Source organism: Mustela nivalis (genome assembly GCF_964662115.1).
Source record: "Mustela nivalis genome assembly, chromosome: 2".
NCBI classification, from domain to species: Eukaryota; Metazoa; Chordata; class Mammalia; order Carnivora; family Mustelidae; genus Mustela; species Mustela nivalis.
Window position 1 is genome coordinate 64,078,144 of NC_139021.1, and position 20,573 is coordinate 64,098,716.

A 20,573-nucleotide genomic window follows, 5' to 3' on the forward strand; every position below is an offset into this window, starting at 1 on the left:
CCCACAGCGGCTCCAGAACTGTGTGGGGAGACATTGTAATGGCCACCAGCTGGCTCCAGAGAGCCTGGGGGCTTTGTCTCTGATCACCAGTGTCCTCTCGGCCACTAGAAACTGCTTGGAACCCCTACGAGGGTTCCGTCTCCAATGCAAACCAGTGCCTGGCAACAGGAGCTGAAGGGAGTAGGGGTGGGGGAGGTGCACCCGAGACTCCAAGGTAAATCAGTGCCTGGCAACAGGAGCTAACAGTCGTTGGGCAGCGGAGGAGAATCTCTATATTGTGTACCTGAAAAAAATGCAACCCTATGTAGCATTGTCTTGGAATTAAACTTTGACACTTATAAAAAAAAGTTAAAAATGAAACTAGATATCAAAGGGAGAAAGATAACAAAATCTAAACACGTAGAAAGTAACTTTCTAGATTATCGGAGACAAAAGATAAAATTTCAGTGCACTGACCCGAAGGAAAATAAAACTACAACGTATTAAAATTGGTGGGACACAGCTAAATCAACAGAGAGCTCAATTTTTAGCACTCAATGCATACATTAGAAAGGAGGAGGAGCATCTGGGTGGCTCAGTCAGTTAGTCCAACTCTTGATTTTGACTCGGGTCATGGTCAACCTTGGGATAGTGAGGCTGAACCTGCATTGTGCTGGTGCTGGGCATGGTGGCTGCTTAATCATCTCTCTCTCCCTTTCTCTGTCTCTGTCTCTGTCTCTCTCTCTAAAAAGAAAAGGAGTCTCAAAACTATAATCTTTCTATTTTAGAACCTAGAAAAAGAGGAGTAACTAAAACTAAAGAAGAAAACCAGAAGAATCCTTCTACCCCATTTCAAGATATTTGTCTACAGTAATCAAAAGTGCGTGGTGTTGGTGAAGAGCTAGACCAATGGAACAGAATACAGATGGATAAGTGGAACAGAATCAGGGACCCAGAAAGAGAACTACTCCCATATGTCGAATGGGGCCTTGACAAAGGTAAAAAGCCGTTCAGTGGAGGAGTGACAGCGTTTTGAATAAATGGTGCTAGAGCAAGTGGACATGCATAGGCATGAAAGAAGAAGGAGAAGCAGAAGAGGGAGTGGGAGAGGGGAGGAGGAGGTGGAGGACGAGGAGGCCGGGGACCACAATCTAAGTATCAAACCCTATACAAAACTTAACTCAGGCTGCCTGGGTGAGGCAGCCTGTGCGGCAGCCAGCTCTTGATTTCGGCTCTTGTCGAGGTCTCAGCATCCCGGGACAAAGTCAGGCTCCAAGCTCACTGGCGAGGCTGCTTGAGGATGCTCTTTTCCCTTCTCCCTCCAGGCCCCTGCCCGCTCATGCACATGTTCACTCTCCCAAAGGAAAAAAAGAAAAAAAGAGTATTTTAAAAAGTAGCTCAAAATTAATCACTGCCTTACATGGAAAATGATAAATCTTATAGGGAAAATGTGGGGGAAAATTTCCAGAATGGAAAGCTAGGTAAAGAATCCTCCAGTCGAACATCAAATTATTTTCCCTAAGGTAAAGTTGATTAATTAGACTTTATCCAACAATCAGAATTGTAAATCTGTGCCGTGTGAAAGACCTCCTTAAGAAGACCCAAAAGACAAGCTACCAACTTGGAGGAAATAGGTCCAAATCACATAGCTAATAGAGGACTCCTGTCTGAATCATGGAAACTCAAAATTTGATCCCCAAGTAAGCATGCAATCTAGTTAGCAAAAGGAAATAGAAGGGGGGTGGGGAAAAAGTAAAGGGCCTGCCACCTTTACCAAAGCGTAGACAGATGGAAACCACATAGAAAGTTGCCATTGGGGCAATTCAAATGAAAACTCCAGTGAGCTCTCACTGCACACCTATCACAGTGATTCAAACCAAATGCACCAGAGAGGGAGAGAGAGACCCCACCACCAAATGCAAGGCAGGATATGGAATGACTGGATCACTCCCGCATCACAGTTGGGAATGGAAAATGATAGAGCTGACTCTTGAAAACAGTTAAGAGTTTCTTTTCCTTTTCCAAGCCGTGAGTTACATTCCCATTCACATGCAGGATAATATCAATTTCAGGTGTCCAATAGAGTGGCTCAACCCTTCCACACAGATTCTTTGAGAACTAGACTTGCTACCGCCTTAGGAGCAGGTCATGGCACTATGGCATTTATCTTAGAGAAATCAAAACTTAACGTTTGCTCCAACGCCTGTAGGGGAATGTATCTGTGTCCTTATGAAAGCATTGGGGCTGCCAAGGGGGTGGATGGGACTGGAGTGGTTGGATATTGACACTTGACATGGCTGCTGTAAGTGATAAACTCCTCTTGCTTCTTTGAAGGCCCCTTCCCCTTAATGGTGGTCCTGAGGACGAGGAGAATAGGAATGTCAACGATTTCAATCGCTTTCAACCTGCCAAGCATTAGAACACCATCTCTTCTACACTAGTTCACTCTCGTCTTAATCCTCAGTATCCCAAAGCAGACAGGTGGGGTCTGGTTCAAGAGGGGTTGCAGGCAGTGTCCCTTCCACAGGCCATCTCCCCTCTTGCCCAGAAGCCCAATGACCAGGTCCCAGGCTTTCAACTCATCTAATTTCTGTGCCTTCTCTAGGGACACCAGGGAACTTCTGGGCTCTTTTTCTGGCTTCAAGGAGGCTCTGCGACGCTGGGTCTAGTGCTCTCAGCCGACTTGGACCACACGGCCAGTTGTCTCCTCCTGCATGGGCCACCTATTGGCTCGGGTGGATCAGGTGAGGGCATGTCCTCTCAGAGAGATACATGGAGAACAGAATAGAGGACCTCTTTCTGGCATTGTTTACCCTAATCTCTCAGTGGTTGCTACCATCGCTTGACTTCCCTGGAATTTCAAGCCCAGGAGAGGGGGGTGGGTCAGCAGCCAGAACTGTGGCTTCACCCTTGTGTCTTTTTTGAATGTTTTCCGCAACCCAGAGGGCTTCCGACAACACCAATTGATAACCGCATATGGTTTCCGTGGGCCAGGCATCCAGGTGCATCTAGCCAGGGACCTGTGTCTCAGGATCTCTCACAAGGCTGCAGTCAAGATGTCATGTGGGTCTTCAGTCATCTCCAGGCTTGTTGGCGGGAAATCTGCTTGTGTGCTCACTCGGGTGGCTCCTAGCAGCCAGAGGTCCTCCATTGCGGTGAGCAAGAAATATTCATTCCTTGCCACATGGGCCTCTCCATCATACAGCCCACAAGGAGCAGGCGGCTTCCCTCGAAACCAATGGTGAGGGAGCGAGAGCAAGCCCAAGAGGAGACCAGTGTCTTTGTCTACGAGCCTCAGAAGGGACATGCTATCTATCTCTCGGGCCATATTCTGTCCTTTCGAAGTGAGGCAGGAGTTCCTGACTCTAATCCAGTGGTAGAGTATGGAACACAAAACGAGGTGTACCCATGAAGGGAATCGTTGGAGACCCTGAAAGGCTGCCCTCCATGCTTTGCTGGGACTTTACCTCAGCTAGGCATCACCATAATCCTTGCATCCAAACTAGAACGTGACCTATGAGAAAATTTTGTCAAGCCCTTCTGGGATCCTTACAGCAGCTTGCCTAGAAGTTCCTTGCACAAGGGAAGGGTGCCTGTGTGGCTTAGTCAGGTCAACGTCTGACTCTTGATTTCGGCTCAGGGCGTGGTCCCATGGTCTGTGAAATCCAGCCCAGCGTCTGGTTGTGCACTTGAGTGGGAAGGCTGTCTAGGAATCTCTCTCTCCCTGCCCCTCTCCCGCTTGCATGTGTGTGTGCCCTCGCTCTTTCTCTCCCTCAGAAATGAAGAAGCAGAAGTCATCGTAGTGGTAGGAGTGGTAGTTATTTTCACATCAGTGGGTAATGAGACAACCTTGGCTTGGAATGGGAGCTCTGAAATTCACTAGCTGTGTGATCTTGGGGCAAGTTGTGTCCCCTCTCTGAACCTCAGTAGTATAGGACACACTGGGTTATTGGGACAATTAAGTGATCAGTAAAGGACACTTAAAACCCTTGGTTGCTTGGCATAGAATCCCTTCATACAATCAATTCTCAGTCGCAGTAGGATCAGCAATTTGATCGTTTTATTTTTTTGGTCCTTAACAATGAAAAATGCTCTCTCACATGGCTATAGGGAATAGGTAGCATCAGTTCAAGAATGGGGTGGATCTCCAGTCAAAGGAGCAATGGGTGTGGCTGAAGGGGTAAGGAAGCACAGGAGCTTTTGTGCTCTGGTTGTGAGTGTTGGTGGCTGCTGGGAAAGGGAATCAGACCTGCAGGGGACCCGAGAACTTGGAGTCTGGCCAGTGCACCCTTGCTCCCTTCTTGGGCTTCTGGGCTTTCAGGGGAGCCTGTGGCCCTTGAGGGCATTTGGAGGCTGTGCCCAGAAGAGCAGGAGAAGGAGCTGGAGCTGGAGCAGGAGCAGGAGCAGGAGCAGGAGGCCCCCCGGAGACAGGCTGGACCTTGGGCCCAGAGTTGGCCAGCTTCTGCCTGAGGCAATGGTTTTCTTCCTTGAGCCTTTGGAACTCCCTCTCTGCCCACAGAACAGCCTTCTGGCTCTCCTCACTTCTGTTCTCCACCAGGCGGCGCTCTCGGTCATGCAAGGAGGAGATTCTCTGCCATTCTCGGTGCAGGTCGTCGGCCATCTTCTTGTAGAGGCCTAAGTTCCAGTGGGCAGCATCCACCTTCCTGCGCACCTTGGCGAGTTCGTTCTTCACTTGCAGGCAGCGTGCCTTCTCCTCCATCATCTTCCTCTCCAGGTGTTTGAGGTGCTCTTCGCACAGCTTAGGCTCTGCCTCGAGCTTCAGGTGCAGCTTCTGAATCTCCCTTTCCAGGAGGCTGTTTCGCTGGTGAAAAGATACTTGCTCAGCTTGGTGGATTGTTGTGTTTCCTGGGAGCTCTTCATTCCCCTGACGTGCCTTCTTCAGTGCCCTGGATGGCTTTCCTTGATTCAGGGGGCTCCCACGGGGCACGTGATCAGTGGAGGAGGAGCCAGTCTGCACCTGCCTCCTTGAGCCCCCACCTTCCAGATGATCTCGAAGGAGCTCTAGCAGATGCATCACCGTCAGTAGGATCTGGCTGAGGGTGTGGTGTTGGCTCTGGCCCTCAGCGGGGGCCTGCCACGGCACACCTCCGTCAGGAAGCTCTGGCCTGCCTGCCTCCCCTGCCTCTTCCTGCCCTCTCAGTCCACAGCTGCCAATGTCCTGAGACAGAGGGTCTGCACTTCCCCGCAGATCAGGGCTGTCCTTGAAGTCTTCTGGCATATTCCTCGCAGGGGGTTCTCCATCGTCCTGGGCTGCTCCACAGATGGGATTTTCATCGGTGAGCTGGTGAGGGCTCTTCTTCAACAGCCTTTGCCGAACTCCCTTCAGCAGTTGCGTAGCGTCTCCCACAGAAAAGTACCCGACATCTTGATTCAGGGCAGCCAGAGCAAGGATCTGTAGCGGGAGAGGACTGGCCTTGTGCTCCGATGATGCGACGGCTCCATGGGCTGGTGCATCCGGGTCGGTCTTCTCCATGTCTTTTCCAGATACTTCATTCTGGGCACAGTGCCCCTTTCTTCCTCTTAAGCGGAGTCCACACTTTACTGGAATGAACACCAGCAACACAGTGCACACGAGGATCTCCCAGCCAAACCCAGAGTCTCGTGGCCCATGTGGCCAACGTTCGATTATCGGCAACCCAGAAGCCCACAGCTGTTCCCGGAGAGCCCACAGCGGCTCCAGAACTGTGTGGGGAGACATTGTAATGGCCACCAGCTGGCTCCAGAGAGCCTGGGGGCTTTGTCTCTGATCACCAGTGTCCTCTCGGCCACTAGAAACTGCTTGGAACCCCTACGAGGGTTCCGTCTCCAATGCAAACCAGTGCCTGGCAACAGGAGCTGAAGGGAGTAGGGGTGGGGGAGGTGCACCCGAGACTCCAAGGTAAATCAGTGCCTGGCAACAGGAGCTAACAGTCGTTGGGCAGCGGAGGAGAATCTCTATATTGTGTACCTGAAAAAAATGCAACCCTATGTAGCATTGTCTTGGAATTAAACTTTGACACTTATAAAAAAAAGTTAAAAATGAAACTAGATATCAAAGGGAGAAAGATAACAAAATCTAAACACGTAGAAAGTAACTTTCTAGATTATCGGAGACAAAAGATAAAATTTCAGTGCACTGACCCGAAGGAAAATAAAACTACAACGTATTAAAATTGGTGGGACACAGCTAAATCAACAGAGAGCTCAATTTTTAGCACTCAATGCATACATTAGAAAGGAGGAGGAGCATCTGGGTGGCTCAGTCAGTTAGTCCAACTCTTGATTTTGACTCGGGTCATGGTCAACCTTGGGATAGTGAGGCTGAACCTGCATTGTGCTGGTGCTGGGCATGGTGGCTGCTTAATCATCTCTCTCTCCCTTTCTCTGTCTCTGTCTCTGTCTCTCTCTCTAAAAAGAAAAGGAGTCTCAAAACTATAATCTTTCTATTTTAGAACCTAGAAAAAGAGGAGAAACTAAAACTAAAGAAGAAAACCAGAAGAATCCTTCTACCCCATTTCAAGATATTTGTCTACAGTAATCAAAAGTGCGTGGTGTTGGTGAAGAGCTAGACCAATGGAACAGAATACAGATGGATAAGTGGAACAGAATCAGGGACCCAGAAAGAGAACTACTCCCATATGTCGAATGGGGCCTTGACAAAGGTAAAAAGCCGTTCAGTGGAGGAGTGACAGCGTTTTGAATAAATGCTGCTAGAGCAAGTGGACATGCATAGGCATGAAAGAAGAAGGAGAAGCAGAAGAGGGAGCGGGAGAGGGGAGGAGGAGGTGGAGGACGAGGAGGCCGGGGACCACAATCTAAGTATCAAACCCTATACAAAACTTAACTCAGGCTGCCTGGGTGAGGCAGCCTGTGCGGCAGCCAGCTCTTGATTTCGGCTCTTGTCGAGGTCTCACATCCCGGGACAAAGTCAGGCTCCAAGCTCACTGGCGAGGCTGCTTGAGGATGCTCTTTTCCCTTCTCCCTCCAGGCCCCTGCCCGCTCATGCACATGTTCACTCTCCCAAAGGAAAAAAAGAAAAAAAGAGTATTTTAAAAAGTAGCTCAAAATTAATCACTGCCTTACATGGAAAATGATAAATCTTATAGGGAAAATGTGGGGAAAAATTTCCAGAATGGAAAGCTAGGTAAAGAATCCTCCAGTCGAACATCAAATTATTTTCCCTAAGGTAAAGTTGATTAATTAGACTTTATCCAACAATCAGAATTGTAAATCTGTGCCATGTGAAAGACCTCCTTAAGAAGACCCAAAAGACAAGCTACCAACTTGGAGGAAATAGGTCCAAATCACATAGCTAATAGAGGACTCCTGTCTGAATCATGGAAACTCAGAATTTGATCCCCAAGTAAGCATGCAATCTAGTTAGCAAAAGGAAATAGAAGGGGGGTGGGGAAAAAGTAAAGGGCCTGCCACCTTTACCAAAGCGTAGACAGATGGAAACCACATAGAAAGTTGCCATTGGGGCAATTCAAATGAAAACTCCAGTGAGCTCTCACTGCACACCTATCACAGTGATTCAAACCAAATGCGCCAGAGAGGGAGAGAGAGACCCCACCACCAAATGCAAGGCAGGATATGGAATGACTGGATCACTCCCGCATCACAGTTGGGAATGGAAAATGATAGAGCTGACTCTTGAAAACAGTTAAGAGTTTCTTTTCCTTTTCCAAGCCGTGAGTTACATTCCCATTCACATGCAGGATAATATCAATTTCAGGTGTCCAATAGAGTGGCTCAACCCTTCCACACAGATTCTTTGAGAACTAGACTTGCTACCGCCTTAGGAGCAGGTCATGGCACTATGGCATTTATCTTAGAGAAATCAAAACTTAACGTTTGCTCCAACGCCTGTAGGGGAATGTATCTGTGTCCTTATGAAAGCATTGGGGCTACCAAGGGGGTGGAAGGGACTGGAGTGGTTGGATATTGACACTTGACATGGCTGCTGTAAGTGATAAACTCCTCTTGCTTCTTTGAAGGCCGCTTCCCCTTAATGGTGGTCCTGAGGACGAGGAGAATAGGAATGTCAACGATTTCAATCGCTTTCAACCTGCCAAGCATTAGAACACCATCTTTTCTACACTAGTTCACTCTCGTCTTAATCCTCAGTATCCCAAAGCAGACAGGTGGGGTCTGGTTCAAGAGGGGTTGCAGGCAGTGTCCCTTCCACAGGCCATCTCCCCTCTTGCCCAGAAGCCCAATGACCAGGTCCCAGGCTTTCAACTCATCTAATTTCTGTGCCTTCTCTAGGGACACCAGGGAACTTCTGGGCTCTTTTTCTGGCTTCAAGGAGGCTCTGCGACGCTGGGTCTAGTGCTCTCAGCCGACTTGGACCACACGGCCAGTTGTCTCCTCCTGCATGGGCCACCTATTGGCTCGGGTGGATCAGGTGAGGGCATGTCCTCTCAGAGAGATACATGGAGAACAGAATAGAGGACCTCTTTCTGGCATTGTTTACCCTAATCTCTCAGTGGTTGCTACCATCGCTTGACTTCCCTGGAATTTCAAGCCGAGGAGAGGGGGGTGGGTCAGCAGCCAGAACTGTGGCTTCACCCTTGTGTCTTTTTTGAATGTTTTCCGCAACCCAGAGGGCTTCCGACAACACCAATTGATAACCGCATATGGTTTCCGTGGGCCAGGCATCCAGGTGCATCTAGCCAGGGACCTGTGTCTCAGGATCTCTCACAAGGCTGCAGTCAAGATGTCATGTGGGTCTTCAGTCATCTCCAGGCTTGTTGGCGGGAAATCTGCTTGTGTGCTCACTCGGGTGGCTCCTAGCAGCCAGAGGTCCTCCATTGCGGTGAGCAAGAAATATTCATTCCTTGCCACATGGGCCTCTCCATCATACAGCCCACAAGGAGCAGGCGGCTTCCCTCGAAACCAATGGTGAGGGAGCGAGAGCAAGCCCAAGAGGAGACCAGTGTCTTTGTCTACGAGCCTCAGAAGGGACATGCTATCTATCTCTCGGGCCATATTCTGTCCTTTCGAAGTGAGGCAGGAGTTCCTGACTCTAATCCAGTGGTAGAGTATGGAACACAAAACGAGGTGTACCCATGAAGGGAATCGTTGGAGACCCTGAAAGGCTGCCCTCCATGCTTTGCTGGGACTTTACCTCAGCTAGGCATCACCATAATCCTTGCATCCAAACTAGAACGTGACCTATGAGAAAATTTTGTCAAGCCCTTCTGGGATCCTTACAGCAGCTTGCCTAGAAGTTCCTTGCACAAGGGAAGGGTGCCTGTGTGGCTTAGTCAGGTCAACGTCTGACTCTTGATTTCGGCTCAGGGCGTGGTCCCATGGTCTGTGAAATCCAGCCCAGCGTCTGGTTGTGCACTTGAGTGGGAAGGCTGTCTAGGAATCTCTCTCTCCCTGCCCCTCTCCCGCTTGCATGTGTGTGTGCCCTCGCTCTTTCTCTCTCTCAGAAATGAAGAAGCAGAAGTCATCCTAGTGGTAGGAGTGGTAGTTATTTTCACATCAGTGGGTAATGAGACAACCTTGGCTTGGAATGGGAGCTCTGAAATTCACTAGCTGTGTGATCTTGGGGCAAGTTGTGTCCCCTCTCTGAACCTCAGTAGTATAGGACACACTGGGTTATTGGGACAATTAAGTGATCAGTAAAGGACACTTAAAACCCTTGGTTGCTTGGCATAGAATCCCTTCATACAATCAATTCTCAGTCGCAGTAGGATCAGCAATTTGATCGTTTTATTTTTTTGGTCCTTAACAATGAAAAATGCTCTCTCACATGGCTATAGGGAATAGGTAGCATCAGTTCAAGAATGGGGTGGATCTCCAGTCAAAGGAGCAATGGGTGTGGCTGAAGGGGTAAGGAAGCACAGGAGCTTTTGTGCTCTGGTTGTGAGTGTTGGTGGCTGCTGGGAAAGGGAATCAGACCTGCAGGGGACCCGAGAACTTGGAGTCTGGCCAGTGCACCCTTGCTCCCTTCTTGGGCTTCTGGGCTTTCAGGGGAGCCTGTGGCCCTTGAGGGCATTTGGAGGCTGTGCCCAGAAGAGCAGGAGCAGGAGCTGGAGCTGGAGCAGGAGCAGGAGCAGGAGCAGGAGGCCCCCCGGAGACAGGCTGGACCTTGGGCCCAGAGTTGGCCAGCTTCTGCCTGAGGCAATGGTTTTCTTCCTTGAGCCTTTGGAACTCCCTCTCTGCCCACAGAACAGCCTTCTGGCTCTCCTCACTTCTGTTCTCCACCAGGAGGCGCTCTCGGTCATGCAAGGAGGAGATTCTCTGCCATTCTCGGTGCAGGTCGTCGGCCATCTTCTTGTAGAGGCCTAAGTTCCAGTGGGCAGCATCCACCTTCCTGCGCACCTTGGCGAGTTCGTTCTTCACTTGCAGGCAGCGTGCCTTCTCCTCCATCATCTTCCTCTCCAGGTGTTTGAGGTGCTCTTCGCACAGCTTAGGCTCTGCCTCGAGCTTCAGGTGCAGCTTCTGAATCTCCCTTTCCAGGAGGCTGTTTCGCTGGTGAAAAGATACTTGCTCAGCTTGGTGGATTGTTGTGTTTCCTGGGAGCTCTTCATTCCCCTGACGTGCCTTCTTCAGTGCCCTGGATGGCTTTCCTTGATTCAGGGGGCTCCCACGGGGCACGTGATCAGTGGAGGAGGAGCCAGTCTGCCCCTGCCTCCTTGAGCCCCCACCTTCCAGATGATCTCGAAGGAGCTCTAGCAGATGCATCACTGTCAGTAGGATCTGGCTGAGGGTGTGGTGTTGGCTCTGGCCCTCAGCGGGGGCCTGCCACGGCACACCTCCGTCAGGAAGCTCTGGCCTGCCTGCCTCCCCTGCCTCTTCCTGCCCTCTCAGTCCACAGCTGCCAATGTCCTGAGACAGAGGGTCTGCACTTCCCCGCAGATCAGGGCTGTCCTTGAAGTCTTCTGGCATATTCCTCGCAGGGGGTTCTCCATCGTCCTGGGCTGCTCCACAGATGGGATTTTCATCGGTGAGCTGGTGAGGGCTCTTCTTCAACAGCCTTTGCCGAACTCCCTTCAGCAGTTGCGTAGCGTCTCCCACAGAAAAGTACCCGACATCTTGATTCAGCGCAGCCAGAGCAAGGATCTGTAGCGGGAGAGGACTGGCCTTGTGCTCCGATGATGCGACGGCTCCATGGGCTGGTGCATCCGGGTCGGTCTTCTCCATGTCTTTTCCAGATACTTCATTCTGGGCACAGTGCCCCTTTCTTCCTCTTAAGCGGAGTCCACACTTTACTGGAATGAACACCAGCAACACAGTGCACACGAGGATCTCCCAGCCAAACCCAGAGTCTCGTGGCCCATGTGGCCAACGTTCGATTATCGGCAACCCAGAAGCCCACAGCTGTTCCCGGAGAGCCCACAGCGGCTCCAGAACTGTGTGGGGAGACATTGTAATGGCCACCAGCTGGCTCCAGAGAGCCTGGGGGCTTTGTCTCTGATCACCAGTGTCCTCTCGGCCACTAGAAACTGCTTGGAACCCCTACGAGGGTTCCGTCTCCAATGCAAACCAGTGCCTGGCAACAGGAGCTGAAGGGAGTAGGGGTGGGGGAGGTGCACCCGAGACTCCAAGGCAAATCAGTGCCTGGCAACAGGAGCTAACAGTCGTTGGGCAGCGGAGGAGAATCTCTATATTGTGTACCTGAAAAAAATGCAACCCTATGTAGCATTGTCTTGGAATTAAACTTTGACACTTATATAAAAAAGTTAAAAATGAAACTAGATATCAAAGGGAGAAACATAACAAAATCTAAACACGTAGAAAGTAACTTTCTAGATTATTGGAGACAAAAGATAAAATTTCAGTGCACTGACCCGAAGGAAAATAAAACTACAACGTATTAAAATTGGTGGGACACAGCTAAATCAACAGAGAGCTCAATTTATAGCACTCAATGCATACATTAGAAAGGAGGAGGAGCATCTGGGTGGCTCAGTCAGTTAGTCCAACTCTTGATTTTGACTCGGGTCATGGTCAACCTTGGGATAGTGAGGCTGAACCTGCATTGTGCTGGTGCTGGGCATGGTGGCTGCTTAATCATCTCTCTCTCCCTTTCTCTGAATCTGTCTCTGTCTCTCTCTCTAAAAAGAAAAGGAGTCTCAAAACTATAATCTTTCTATTTTAGAACCTAGAAAAAGAGGAGAAACTAAAACTAAGGAAGAAAACCAGAAGAATCCTTCTACCCCATTTCAAGATATTCGTCTACAGTAATCAAAAGTGCGTGGTGTTGGTGAAGAGCTAGACCAATGGAACAGAATAAAGATGGATAAGTGGAACAGAATCAAGGACCCAGAAAGTGAACTACACCCATATGTCGAATGGAGCCTTGACAAAGGTAAAAAGCCGTTCAGTGGAGGAGTGACAGCGTTTTGAATAAATGGTGCTAGAGCAAGTGGACATGCATAGGCAAAGAAGAAGGAGAAGCAGAAGAGGGAGCGGGAGAGGGGAGGAGGAGGTGGAGGACGAGGAGGCCGGGGACCACAATCTAAGTATCAAACCCTATACAAAACTTAACTCAGGCTGCCTGGGTGAGGCAGCCTGTGTGGCAGCCAGCTCTTGATTTCGGCTCTTGTCAAGCTCTCAGCGTCCCGGGACAAAGTCAGGCTCCAAGCTCACTGGCGAGGCTGCTTGAGGATGCTCTTTTCCCTTCTCCCTCCAGGCCCCTGCCCGCTCATGCACATGTTCACTCTCCCAAAGGAAAAAAAGAAAAAAAGAGTATTTTAAAAAGTAGCTCAAAATTAATCACTACCTTACATGGAAAATGATAAATCTTATAGGGAAAATATGGGGAAAAATTTCCAGAATGGAAAGCTAGGTAAAGAATCCTCCAGTCGAACATCAAATTATTTTCCCTAAGGTAAAGTTGATTAATTAGACTTTATCCAACAATCAGAATTGTAAATCTGTGCCATGTGAAAGACCTCCTTAAGAAGACCTAAAAGACAAGCTACCAACTTGGAGGAAATAGGTCCAAATCACATAGCTAATAGAGGACTCCTGTCTGAAGCATGGAAACTCAGAATTTGATCCCCAAGTAAGCATGCAATCTAGTTAGCAAAAGGAAATAGAAGGGGGGTGGGGAAAAAGTAAAGGGCCTGCCACCTTTACCAAAGCGTAGACAGATGGAAACCACATAGAAAGTTGCCATTGGGGCAATTCAAATGAAAACTCCAGTGAGCTCTCACTGCACACCTATCACAGTGATTCAAACCAAATGCACCAGAGAGGGAGAGAGAGACCCCACCACCAAATGCAAGGCAGGATATGGAATGACTGGATCACTCCCGCATCACAGTTGGGAATGGAAAATGATAGAGCTGACTCTTGAAAACAGTTAAGAGTTTCTTTTCCTTTTCCAAGCCGTGAGTTACATTCCCATTCACATGCAGGATAATATCAATTTCAGGTGTCCAATAGAGTGGCTCAACCCTTCCACACAGATTCTTTGAGAACTAGACTTGCTACCGCCTTAGGAGCAAGTCATGGCACTATGGCATTTATCTTAGAGAAATCAAAACTTAACGTTTGCTCCAAAGCCTGTAGGGGAATGTATCTGTGTCCTTATGAAAGCATTGGGGCTGCCAAGGGGGTGGAAGGGACTGGAGTGGTTGGATATTGACACTTGACATGGCTGCTGTAAGTGATAAACTCCTCTTGCTTCTTTGAAGGCCCCTTCCCCTTAATGGTGGTCCTGAGGACGAGGAGAATAGGAATGTCAACGATTTCAATCGCTTTCAACCTGCCAAGCATTAGAACACCATCTCTTCTACACTAGTTCACTCTCGTCTTAATCCTCAGTATCCCAAAGCAGACAGGTGGGGTCTGGTTCATGAGGGGTTGCAGGCAGTGTCCCTTCCACAGGCCATCTCCCCTCTTGCCCAGAAGCCCAATGACCAGGTCCCAGGCTTTCAACTCATCTAATTTCTGTGCCTTCTCTAGGGACACCAGGGAACTTCTGGGCTCTTTTTCTGGCTTCAAGGAGGCTCTGCGACGCTGGGTCTAGTGCTCTCAGCCGACTTGGACCACACGGCCAGTTGTCTCCTCCTGCATGGGCCACCTATTGGCTCGGGTGGATCAGGTGAGGGCATGTCCTCTCAGAGAGATACATGGAGAACAGAATAGAGGACCTCTTTCTGGCATTGTTTACCCTAATCTCTCAGTGGTTGCTACCATCGCTTGACTTCCCTGGAATTTCAAGCCCAGGAGAGGGGGGTGGGTCAGCAGCCAGAACTGTGGCTTCACCCTTGTGTCTTTTTTGAATGTTTTCCGCAACCCAGAGGGCTTCCGACAACACCAATTGATAACCGCATATGGTTTCCGTGGGCCAGGCATCCAGGTGCATCTAGCCAGGGACCTGTGTCTCAGGATCTCTCACAAGGCTGCAGTCAAGATGTCATGTGGGTCTTCAGTCATCTCCAGGCTTGTTGGCGGGAAATCTGCTTGTGTGCTCACTCGGGTGGCTCCTAGCAGCCAGAGGTCCTCCATTGCGGTGAGCAAGAAATATTCATTCCTTGCCACATGGGCCTCTCCATCATACAGCCCACAAGGAGCAGGCGGCTTCCCTCGAAACCAATGGTGAGGGAGCGAGAGCAAGCCCAAGAGGAGACCAGTGTCTTTGTCTACGAGCCTCAGAAGGGACATGCTATCTATCTCTCGGGCCATATTCTGTCCTTTCGAAGTGAGGCAGGAGTTCCTGACTCTAATCCAGTGGTAGAGTATGGAACACAAAACGAGGTGTACCCACGAAGGGAATCGTTGGAGACCCTGAAAGGCTGCCCTCCATGCTTTGCTGGGACTTTACCTCAGCTAGGCATCACCATAATCCTTGCATCCAAACTAGAACGTGACCTATGAGAAAATTTTGTCAAGCCCTTCTGGGATCCTTACAGCAGCTTGCCTAGAAGTTCCTTGCACAAGGGAAGGGTGCCTGTGTGGCTTAGTCAGGTCAACGTCTGACTCTTGATTTCGGCTCAGGGCGTGGTCCCATGGTCTGTGAAATCCAGCCCAGCGTCTGGTTGTGCACTTGAGTGGGAAGGCTGTCTAGGAATCTCTCTCTCCCTGCCCCTCTCCCGCTTGCATGTGTGTGTGCCCTCGCTCTTTCTCTCCCTCAGAAATGAAGAAGCAGAAGTCATCGTAGTGGTAGGAGTGGTAGTTATTTTCACATCAGTGGGTAATGAGACAACCTTGGCTTGGAATGGGAGCTCTGAAATTCACTAGCTGTGTGATCTTGGGGCAAGTTGTGTCCCCTCTCTGAACCTCAGTAGTATAGGACACACTGGGTTATTGGGACAATTAAGTGATCAGTAAAGGACACTTAAAACCCTTGGTTGCTTGGCATAGAATCCCTTCATACAATCAATTCTCAGTCGCAGTAGGATCAGCAATTTGATCGTTTTATTTTTTTGGTCCTTAACAATGAAAAATGCTCTCTCACATGGCTATAGGGAATAGGTAGCATCAGTTCAAGAATGGGGTGGATCTCCAGTCAAAGGAGCAATGGGTGTCCCTGAAGGGGTAAGGAAGCACAGGAGCTTTTGTGCTCTGGTTGTGAGTGTTGGTGGCTGCTGGGAAAGGGAATCAGACCTGCAGGGGACCCGAGAACTTGGAGTCTGGCCAGTGCACCCTTGCTCCCTTCTTGGGCTTCTGGGCTTTCAGGGGAGCCTGTGGCCCTTGAGGGCATTTGGAGGCTGTGCCCAGAAGAGCAGGAGCAGGAGCTGGAGCTGGAGCAGGAGCAGGAGCAGGAGCAGGAGGCCCCCCGGAGACAGGCTGGACCTTGGGCCCAGAGTTGGCCAGCTTCTGCCTGAGGCAATGGTTTTCTTCCTTGAGCCTTTGGAACTCCCTCTCTGCCCACAGAACAGCCTTCTGGCTCTCCTCACTTCTGTTCTCCACCAGGAGGCGCTCTCGGTCATGCAAGGAGGAGATTCTCTGCCATTCTCGGTGCAGGTCGTCGGCCATCTTCTTGTAGAGGCCTAAGTTCCAGTGGGCAGCATCCACCTTCCTGCGCACCTTGGCGAGTTCGTTCTTCACTTGCAGGCAGCGTGCCTTCTCCTCCATCATCTTCCTCTCCAGGTGTTTGAGGTGCTCTTCGCACAGCTTAGGCTCTGCCTCGAGCTTCAGGTGCAGCTTCTGAATCTCCCTTTCCAGGAGGCTGTTTCGCTGGTGAAAAGATACTTGCTCAGCTTGGTGGATTGTTGTGTTTCCTGGGAGCTCTTCATTCCCCTGACGTGCCTTCTTCAGTGCCCTGGATGGCTTTCCTTGATTCAGGGGGCTCCCACGGGGCACGTGATCAGTGGAGGAGGAGCCAGTCTGCCCCTGCCTCCTTGAGCCCCCACCTTCCAGATGATCTCGAAGGAGCTCTAGCAGATGCATCACTGTCAGTAGGATCTGGCTGAGGGTGTGGTGTTGGCTCTGGCCCTCAGCGGGGGCCTGCCACGGCACACCTCCGTCAGGAAGCTCTGGCCTGCCTGCCTCCCCTGCCTCTTCCTGCCCTCTCAGTCCACAGCTGCCAATGTCCTGAGACAGAGGGTCTGCACTTCCCCGCAGATCAGGGCTGTCCTTGAAGTCTTCTGGCATATTCCTCGCAGGGGGTTCTCCATCGTCCTGGGCTGCTCCACAGATGGGATTTTCATCGGTGAGCTGGTGAGGGCTCTTCTTCAACAGCCTTTGCCGAACTCCCTTCAGCAGTTGCGTAGCGTCTCCCACAGAAAAGTACCCGACATCTTGATTCAGGGCAGCCAGAGCAAGGGTCTGTAGCGGGAGAGGACTGGCCTTGTGCTCCGATGATGCGACGGCTCCATGGGCTGGTGCATCCGGGTCGGTCTTCTCCATGTCTTTTCCAGATACTTCATTCTGGGCACAGTGCCCCTTTCTTCCTCTTAAGCGGAGTCCACACTTTACTGGAATGAACACCAGCAACACAGTGCACACGAGGATCTCCCAGCCAAACCCAGAGTCTCGTGGCCCATGTGGCCAACGTTCGATTATCGGCAACCCAGAAGCCCACAGCTGTTCCCGGAGAGCCCACAGCGGCTCCAGAACTGTGTGGGGAGACATTGTAATGGCCACCAGCTGGCTCCAGAGAGCCTGGGGGCTTTGTCTCTGATCACCAGTGTCCTCTCGGCCACTAGAAACTGCTTGGAACCCCTACGAGGGTTCCGTCTCCAATGCAAACCAGTGCCTGGCAACAGGAGCTGAAGGGAGTAGGGGTGGGGGAGGTGCACCCGAGACTCCAACACAAATCAGTGCCTGGCAACAGGAGCTAACAGTCGTTGGGCAGCGGAGGAGAATCTCTATATTGGGTACCTGAAAAAAATGCAACCCTATGTAGCATTGTCTTGGAATTAAACTTTGACACTTATATAAAAAAGTTAAAAATGAAACTAGATATCAAAGGGAGAAACATAACAAAATCTAAACACGTAGAAAGTAACTTTCTAGATTATCGGAGACAAAAGATAAAATTTCAGTGCACTGACCCGAAGGAAAATAAAACTACAACGTATTAAAATTGGTGGGACACAGCTAAATCAACAGAGAGCTCAATTTATAGCACTCAATGCATACATTAGAAAGGAGGAGGAGCATCTGGGTGGCTCAGTCAGTTAGTCCAACTCTTGATTTTGACTCGGGTCATGGTCAACCTTGGGATAGTGAGGCTGAACCTGCATTGTGCTGGTGCTGGGCATGGTGGCTGCTTAATCATCTCTCTCTCCCTTTCTCTGTCTCTGTCTCTGTCTCTCTCTCTAAAAAGAAAAGGAGTCTCAAAACTATAATCTTTCTATTTTAGAACCTAGAAAAAGAGGAGAAACTAAAACTAAAGAAGAAAACCAGAAGAATCCTTCTACCCCATTTCAAGATATTCGTCTACAGTAATCAAAAGTGCGTGGTGTTGGTGAAGAGCTAGACCAATGGAACAGAATAAAGATGGATAAGTGGAACAGAATCAAGGACCCAGAAAGTGAACTACACCCATATGTCGAATGGAGCCTTGACAAAGGTAAAAAGCCGTTCAGTGGAGGAGTGACAGCGTTTTGAATAAATGGTGCTAGAGCAAGTGGACATGCATAGGCAAAGAAGAAGGAGAAGCAGAAGAGGGAGCGGGAGAGGGGAGGAGGAGGTGGAGGACGAGGAGGCCGGGGACCACAATCTAAGTATCAAACCCTATACAAAACTTAACTCAGGCTGCCTGGGTGAGGCAGCCTGTGCGGCAGCCAGCTCTTGATTTCGGCTCTTGTCAAGCTCTCATCGTCCCGGGACAAAGTCAGGCTCCAAGCTCACTGGCGAGGCTGCTTGAGGATGCTCTTTTCCCTTCTCCCTCCAGGCCCCTGCCCGCTCATGCACATGTTCACTCTCCCAAAGGAAAAAAAGAAAAAAAGAGTATTTTAAAAAGTAGCTCAAAATTAATCACTGCCTTACATGGAAAATGATAAATCTTATAGGGAAAATGTGGGGGAAAATTTCCAGAATGGAAAGCTAGGTAAAGAATCCTCCAGTCGAACATCAAATTATTTTCCCTAAGGTAAAGTTGATTAATTAGACTTTATCCAACAATCAGAATTGTAAATCTGTGCCGTGTGAAAGACCTCCTTAAGAAGACCCAAAAGACAAGCTACCAACTTGGAGGAAATAGGTCCAAATCACATAGCTAATAGAGGACTCCTGTCTGAAGCATGGAAACTCAGAATTTGATCCCCAAGTAAGCATGCAATCTAGTTAGCAAAAGGAAATAGAAGGGGGGTGGGGAAAAAGTAAAGGGCCTGCCACCTTTACCAAAGCGTAGACAGATGGAAACCACATAGAAAGTTGCCATTGGGGCAATTCAAATGAAAACTCCATTGAGCTCTCACTGCACACCTATCACAGTGATTCAAACCAAATGCGCCAGAGAGGGAGAGAGAGACCCCACCACCAAATGCAAGGCAGGATGTGGAATGACTGGATCACTCCCGCCTCACAGTTGGGAATGGAAAATGATAGAGCTGACTCTTGAAAACAGTTAAGAGTTTCTTTTCCTTTTCCAAGCCGTGAGTTACATTCCCATTCACATGCAGGATAATATCAATTTCAGGTGTCCAATAGAGTGGCTCAACCCTTCCACACAGATTCTTTGAGAACTAGACTTGCTACCGCCTTAGGAGCAGGTCATGGCACTATGGCATTTATCTTAGAGAAATCAAAACTTAACGTTTGCTCCAAAGCCTGTAGGGGAATGTATCTGTGTCCTTATGAAAGCATTGGGGCTGCCAAGGGGGTGGAAGGGACTGGAGTGGTTGGATATTGACACTTGACAGGGCTGCTGTAAGTGATAAACTCCTCTTGCTTCTTTGAAGGCCCCTTCCCCTTAATGGTGGTCCTGAGGACGAGGAGAATAGGAATGTCAACGATTTCAATCGCTTTCAACCTGCCAAGCATTAGAACACCATCTCTTCTACACTAGTTCACTCTCGTCTTAATCCTCAGTATCCCAAAGCAGACAGGTGGGGTCTGGTCCAAGAGGGGTTGCAGGCAGTGTCCCTTCCACAGGCCATCTCCCCTCTTGCCCAGAAGCCCAATGACCAGGTCCCAGGCTTTCAACTCATCTAATTTCTGTGCCTTCTCTAGGGACACCAGGGAACTTCTGGGCTCTTTTTCTGGCTTCAAGGAGGCTCTGCGACGCTGGGTCTAGTGCTCTCAGCCGACTTGGACCACACGGCCAGTTGTCTCCTCCTGCATGGGCCACCTATTGGCTCGGGTGGATCAGGTGAGGGCATGTCCTCTCAGAGAGATACATGGAGAACAGAATAGAGGACCTCTTTCTGGCATTGTTTACCCTAATCTCTCAGTGGTTGCTACCATCGCTTGACTTCCCTGGAATTTCAAGCCCAGGAGAGGGGGGTGGGTCAGCAGCCAGAACTGTGGCTTCACCCTTGTGTCTTTTTTGAATGTTTTCCGCAACCCAGAGGGCTTCCGACAACACCAATTGATAACCGCATATGGTTTCCGTGGGCCAGGCATCCAGGTGCATCTAGCCAGGGACCTGTGTCTCAGGATCTCTCACAAGGCTGCAGTCAAGATGTCATGTGGGTCTTCAGTCATCTCCAGGCTTGTTGGCGGGAAATCTGCTTGTGTGCTCACTCGGGTGGCTCCTAGCAGCCAGAGGTCCTCCATTGCGGTGAGCAAGAAATATTCATTCCTTGCCACATGGGCCTCTCCATCATACAGCCCACAAGGAGCAGGCGGCTTCCCTCGAAACCAATGGTGAGGGAGCGAGAGCAAGCCCAAGAGGAGACCAGTGTCTTTGTCTACGAGCCTCAGAAGGGACATGCTATCTATCTCTCGGGCCATATTCTGTCCTTTCGAAGTGAGGCAGGAGTTCCTGACTCTAATCCAGTGGTAGAGTATGGAACACAAAACGAGGTGTACCCACGAAGGGAATCGTTGGAGACCCTGAAAGGCTGCCCTCCATGCTTTGCTGGGACTTTACCTCAGCTAGGCATCACCATAATCCTTGCATCCAAACTAGAACGTGACCTATGAGAAAATTTTGTCAAGCCCTTCTGGGATCCTTACAGCAGCTTGCCTAGAAGTTCCTTGCACAAGGGAAGGGTGCCTGTGTGGCTTAGTCA